Here is a 6,000-nt window from a genome sequence, read left to right as displayed (position 1 = left end):
GAAAAAAACAAGAGAAAAAAAAGTAAAAAAAAGTCAAGAAAAAAAGAAAGGAAAAGAAAAAAAGTGTGAGAAAAAAAGAGAGGAGAAAAAAAATTCGGATCTATCTAGACTCAATCTCGTAGTTGAATTCGGATTGGAATCTGTTTTGTGCACTGTTCAGTAAAACAGGCATAACTTCCTCATATGAAGTCTGTTTTGGCTCCGCGAGTACTCAAATGAAAGCTAGCGACGAGCCGCATCTAAATAGTTGCAGAAGCTAGTTCAGTATTTGGCACCTCAACATCAGCTTCTAAATAGGTCTACTGCTATTGTGATCTTCACTTATATCTTGCTGTCCAGAGCTACTTCATATCCTTTATTGATGCTAGTTGTGCTACGACGTGACCTCATTAGTGTTCTAGGCTCGCGTCTCTAGTTTGGTCTAGCCTAGGACCAGCACAGTATCGTCGTTGAGCGTTTATTCAACATTGCATCTCTGAATTGATTATTGCTAATCTTTTGCTACCATATATAGCCAACCCAGCTCCACATATTTCTACACCGTGTATACGTACGTTCCCCTGGCAATCGTTTTACACAATCTTCGGAGTTATTTGACACCGCTGGTTGCCTGTCACCACCTGCCGCATGGTAAGAACTTGTAAGATATTGATATTTGCTTTACTATGAGCACTTTACAACCACATCCTAGTAGTTCATAGGAACATTATTCTCGAATTTTGGTTCTTGTTTCTACTAATCATGACAAGTTCCAGAGATAGAAGTTTTTGGATGACGGACACATCTTCACCATCACGAGAGTTGGGACAACACACATAAGCATATGGTCAGGTTATCTCTTTACCATCATTTGAGGGTAGATTTAATCCTGCTATTTATCTAGCTTGGGAGCTTGAAGTAGAACAAGTTTTTAGTCACCATGATTTTTCTGAACTTGAGAGAGTACGAGCTACCATTAGAGCATTTACTGGTTTTGCTTCTGTTTGGTGGAGTGTACATTGTAAGAAAAACATTGATAACCAACCCACAACTTGGAAAGTTTTGAAAGCTGTAATGAGACAACAATTTTTCCTCCTTACTATCATCGTGAATTGCGTCGCAAATTGGAGCAATTAAAACAAGGCAGTAACACTGTTCATGCTTACTGCCAAGAGTTCAAATCTTATATGCATCATTGTGACATAGAAGAATCTGAGGATGATACAATGAATAGATTTTTTGGTGGTTTGAACCATGATATTCAGGCAAGATTTCAGTATATTCCTCGTTGCATTACTGGTATGTATGTCCGTGCTTGTACCTTTGAGAGACAAATACAGGAGGATGCATTGGGTGACTACAACAACTACTATTCCAGTTCATGCTCACCACCGCCGGTTGGTTACTCCACTATTGCACCTACTAGAGCAGCCCCACCTCGGATTGTGAGCGCGATATCATCTCAAGAGTATGGTACATTGTCAACGTCCGTACCTACATCAGCTACATCTCTGCGAGGTAACAGTAAAGGTCTTGATGATATAACTTCACATGAGAATGAAGCATGCCTAGTTAACTTGAATGCATCATGTGTTGAGTTACCTGTTGATTTGAGCACACCACCTATTTTAGAGACTCTTGTTACTGTCATGAATGCGTCATGTGATCAAACAACTGAAATATCAACAATTTTGAGTGCACCCATTGAATTAACTGTTGATGCAAAAGAACCAATGTTTAATCATTTTGATATGACCTCTAATCTTGATGATGATTCTGTGTCCAATGACTTATTGCATGTTTGCTTATTTAAGCATGTTGTAGCATGTAAATTTGATGCAAGTAAGGTTTATTCATCGAAGTTAGGATGGTTTAATGATGAACATTGCCAATCTTTTGAAGTGAATAAGAGCTTCACTTATATGTGCAAACTGAGTTGCAATATTTTCATGCCTTCTACTTCTTGTGATAATTTTTTGGCTTTAGATTTTATGAACAATGAAAGTTACTCATGTATACATGTGACATATGTGCAAAAATCAAGGGAAGTTAAAATGGATGACATATACATATACAACATGTACACCTTGTCTCTTTTGTTAGCCACATTTCAGATTAAGCAATGCCGAGGACGGCTTTGTTTTCAAAAAGGGGAGGATGATGAGGACATGACTACCTTGGATACGACCAAAAATATTGCATACATGCATATTTGTCAGGTGATTTCTAATGCAAACTATTCAATAGTCTATTTATGTTATCCAGAATAAAAATACTTCACACACTTTTATGTTTTGTCTAATTGCAGGTGTATGGGACATTTGTACAATCCACATATGAAGATAAGGGAAAAGGAGATGTTTAGGTTGTGTTCAAAAAGTCCTCTCACATCACTTTTGGGCCAAGAGAAGATAGAGTCCAAGTCTCTCACGTTCTGGATTCAGATTCGGACTGCACAGACATACCTGACTCAAAACGCCAACAACTTTTTCATACAGACTGCGAATTGGGTGATTCATTTTTTGTTGGAAACTAGATTTCGTGCTCTTTCCAGCCCAATTGGATTCACCTTCAAATTCGTCCGGAGCGTTAAGTTACGGACGAAACAATCTGACGTTGTAGCAGAATCCGAGTCAAACTACAAGCCCAAAGGTGTTGCATCACCTCCACTTGGGCCCATGAGCCTTGTACGATCTAGGGTTAGTTTTAGGCTGCCTTGGGACGTCCTACCACCTCCTTGGCCGCCACCCCTTGCTCCTATATAAGTAGATCCATCTAGTAGCTTTTTTCTTGGGATTTGTTTAGTTAAAAGTTAGCCATTGTAACTTCGTGTACTTCGTTTGTGTCCAACGACCAGACCAAGACCGCTTCGGATCCCCACCATTATCAATACTTCATATATATTCACAATATTTAGATTGCTTTATCATATTCTTGCTCGTTCTTCGATTGCTTGCAGGAATAGACCTTCGTGGTCAGGCTGATCATGCTTCCAGCATCATCAGTAACCTCAGGAGATTGGTTTAGCGATTGCTAAGGCGCAACGTCGTGCACGTTTGTAGTCGGATCGTCAAAGTCGTCTCCACCAAATCGATAGTTGTCATCTCATCGAAAGATCGGGACCCTCGCCTTTATCAGGCTGAATTGGCAAGTCCAACTCCAACCTACCTATTATTAAGTTCCCCAACAGATTTAGTAACTGTCACATCTGTCAAGATCATCTAACAACTGTAATGGCATAGTCACTCAAATTTGTCCATAACCGGGGATACGACTAATCATGATTGGTTTTAATACTCTTCAGAGTTTTGCACACATTAACCACTAGACTCAACCCGAAGATTGAGATGAAGTCTTTCAGAACTAGTCACCTCCACCCACCGGCAGCCGGTACACCTACTCATATCTACATCAACTAGCTTGCCTGGGCGAGGATCCCACAACCTACTCAACTAAGTCAGAGCCCATTTAGCTAGTGGTTGCGCTTGGAAGCTACTAGTCAATAAGTCTATCTGATCTTTTTGAACTTGGGCAATTGTCCACTTACATTCAGAGGGTATAAACCATGATGTCCCTGGAACCACCCAACAATACCAATTCCACTGAGAGGTGAATTAAATCCTTAATTACTACTCAATTTGATTATATATATATAATCCTCACATAAACTCAATGTATACACGAACCAACCCCGTCTACTAGCATAGCAAAGCTACAACTACCACGATCTGCATTGACGGGAGATAGCTCGACAACATAGAAAAAATATATAGTATTCCTATACATGCATAAATTTATGGTGTGATATATACTACATGCAAATAAAACAATAGGTAAAGGATGATGATTAACATGTAACTTGCCTTGATTCTGGTTCAAAAAGTGACACTCCTGACAATAGCTCGCGTCGCACTACAGACAATCTACACGTTCCACACAATCAACTAATCAATCACCGAAGCTCAAATAAAGCCAAAATAAAACCAACGACAAGAAATCAATTTAGAAATCCAACAACAGCAGCATAAAAGTATGTATAGAACATCTACGATGCACTAGAATCACAACGCAAAAAGAATCACTTAATTTCGTCAAACGGTTTAAAAGTTATGGCCTCCGGAAGGTTTGATTCAAATTCGAACGAATTCAAATTTGGAAAGTGCAAACATGTGAAATTTTTGTTCTATCAAATTCTTCTAGCCATTGTGAGTGCATTGGAAAAAGAATCACCTAAAAATAGTATATAGACTAAAAGATATAGCTAGTTGAAGTTTAGTTGAAAATCTGAAAATAAAACAAAAAGGAAAAAAAACTGTTCTAGAAATACTGTAGCGGCGCTGTAGCGTTTACCGTAGGGCTAGCCACGTATGCGTGGTTGGCTGAAGGATCTCCTGTGCACGCATGGTCAACGTGTATAGAGGAAAGACAGCGGCGATGCTTCTCCAGCGTGTCTCCGACGAAGGTGAAGGGGCAGGCGGATGCGGCATTCAACGACGGTGGGTTAGGTGGCGTCAGGAGTGACGGGGCGTCCTCGGTTGGCGTTGGTGACAAGCTTGAACGCGGCTGTGCTCCGGTGGCTTCGGTGTGCTCGGTTGCCTCGCGCTGGTGTGATTTCAGCAAAAACAAGGTGTCACAAAGATTCGAGGCGGGGAAGGGAACCAAAGGGGACAACAAAACAGCTGGAGGTGCTCTTACGATGAAGAGGTTGTCCGGTGAAGGCGGCGGCGGGTTGAGCTCCTTGGCAAGATTGGTTTCGCCTGTACCGAGGCATGCAACAAAGGGAAAGATCGGGAAAGGGGTGAGGGGTTCCTCGAGGGATTTCCCCTGCGTGAGATGTGCTGGACATGCACACGGTCGACTAGGGCGCGAGATTGATACTGGCTTGACCTTGGTTGCATGAGTGGTGCGGCACGGGTTCATCCGACCGAAGCTAGGAGAAGAATTGGTGTGGGGCCCGCTAGTCAGTGGCTGTGGTGAGGGAGTGATAGAGCTTTTTTTTTGAGCAAAAAAGCTAAGCTTTATTCATGAGTTGGTATTGCTACCGGTATTACAGAAATGTCATGTGGTAGCCCCAGCCAAATATGTCGGCCATGAACCAACTTTACAGCATGCCTAGCTAACTTGTGAGGCTCAAAATTTGAGACTCTTGATTCAAACTTAAAAGAACAGGAACTAAACAAAGATTGCCACGAAGTTATTTCTTTCACCACTCCACCATAGTTTCCACCTGATTTTTCCATGATGTGCTTCACTACTTCTTGACAGTCCGACGCAATCACTATATTCTGTAGCCCCAAATCTTCAGCCAGAGATAAACCTTCTCTACATGCAATAGCCTCTAGAGTAGGCGGATCTATTAAGCCTCGAATGACGAACGCCGAAGATCCAAGATAGTCTCCATTGTTGTTCCTACACACAGCCGCGACTGCTCCCACTCCTCAAGAAACCGCGGCGTCCACATTGATCTTGGCGCAGCCCGGCGGTGCCGGAATCCACCTTCTCGGTCCTGTAGTCTTTTGTCGGATCACCTGGTTCTGAACTTTGTTCTTCTCTTGCTCTAACTCTGAGATGAAATGTGTGATGAACATATATGTAGACAGAGGGCTTTGGTTTATTCCTTCATGTATCAGCTTACGTCTCGCCCACCAAATGGCCCAAAGGGTGACTGCTACTTTGATGAACTTTTCATGTGGAATTTGCTCGATCATGGTGAATAACCACCTCCGTGCGTTTTGTTCAGTGTTGCTCTGAAGTTCATCAATCAAATCTTGATCAACTAGTGACCAGACGCAGCGAGCAGCAGTACACTCCAGCAGACTGTGTTTCCACGAGTCTGGAGTCCCACATATAGCACATGTGCAACGCGTAGTCATGTTCCGGTGCATCCTGACATCTTCCGTTGGTATAGACTGGCGCGCTAGCCTCCACAGAAATACCCGGATTTTAGCCGGAACCATGGTCTTCCATAGTCGGACCCAAGCATGCTCATCCTCCCGGCTGTTAGACACAGCAGGTCGTGAC

Source organism: Triticum aestivum, chromosome 3A (genome assembly GCF_018294505.1).
Source record: "Triticum aestivum cultivar Chinese Spring chromosome 3A, IWGSC CS RefSeq v2.1, whole genome shotgun sequence".
NCBI lineage: Eukaryota > Viridiplantae > Streptophyta > Magnoliopsida > Poales > Poaceae > Triticum > Triticum aestivum.
Note: the sequence above shows the minus strand (reverse complement) of the source record.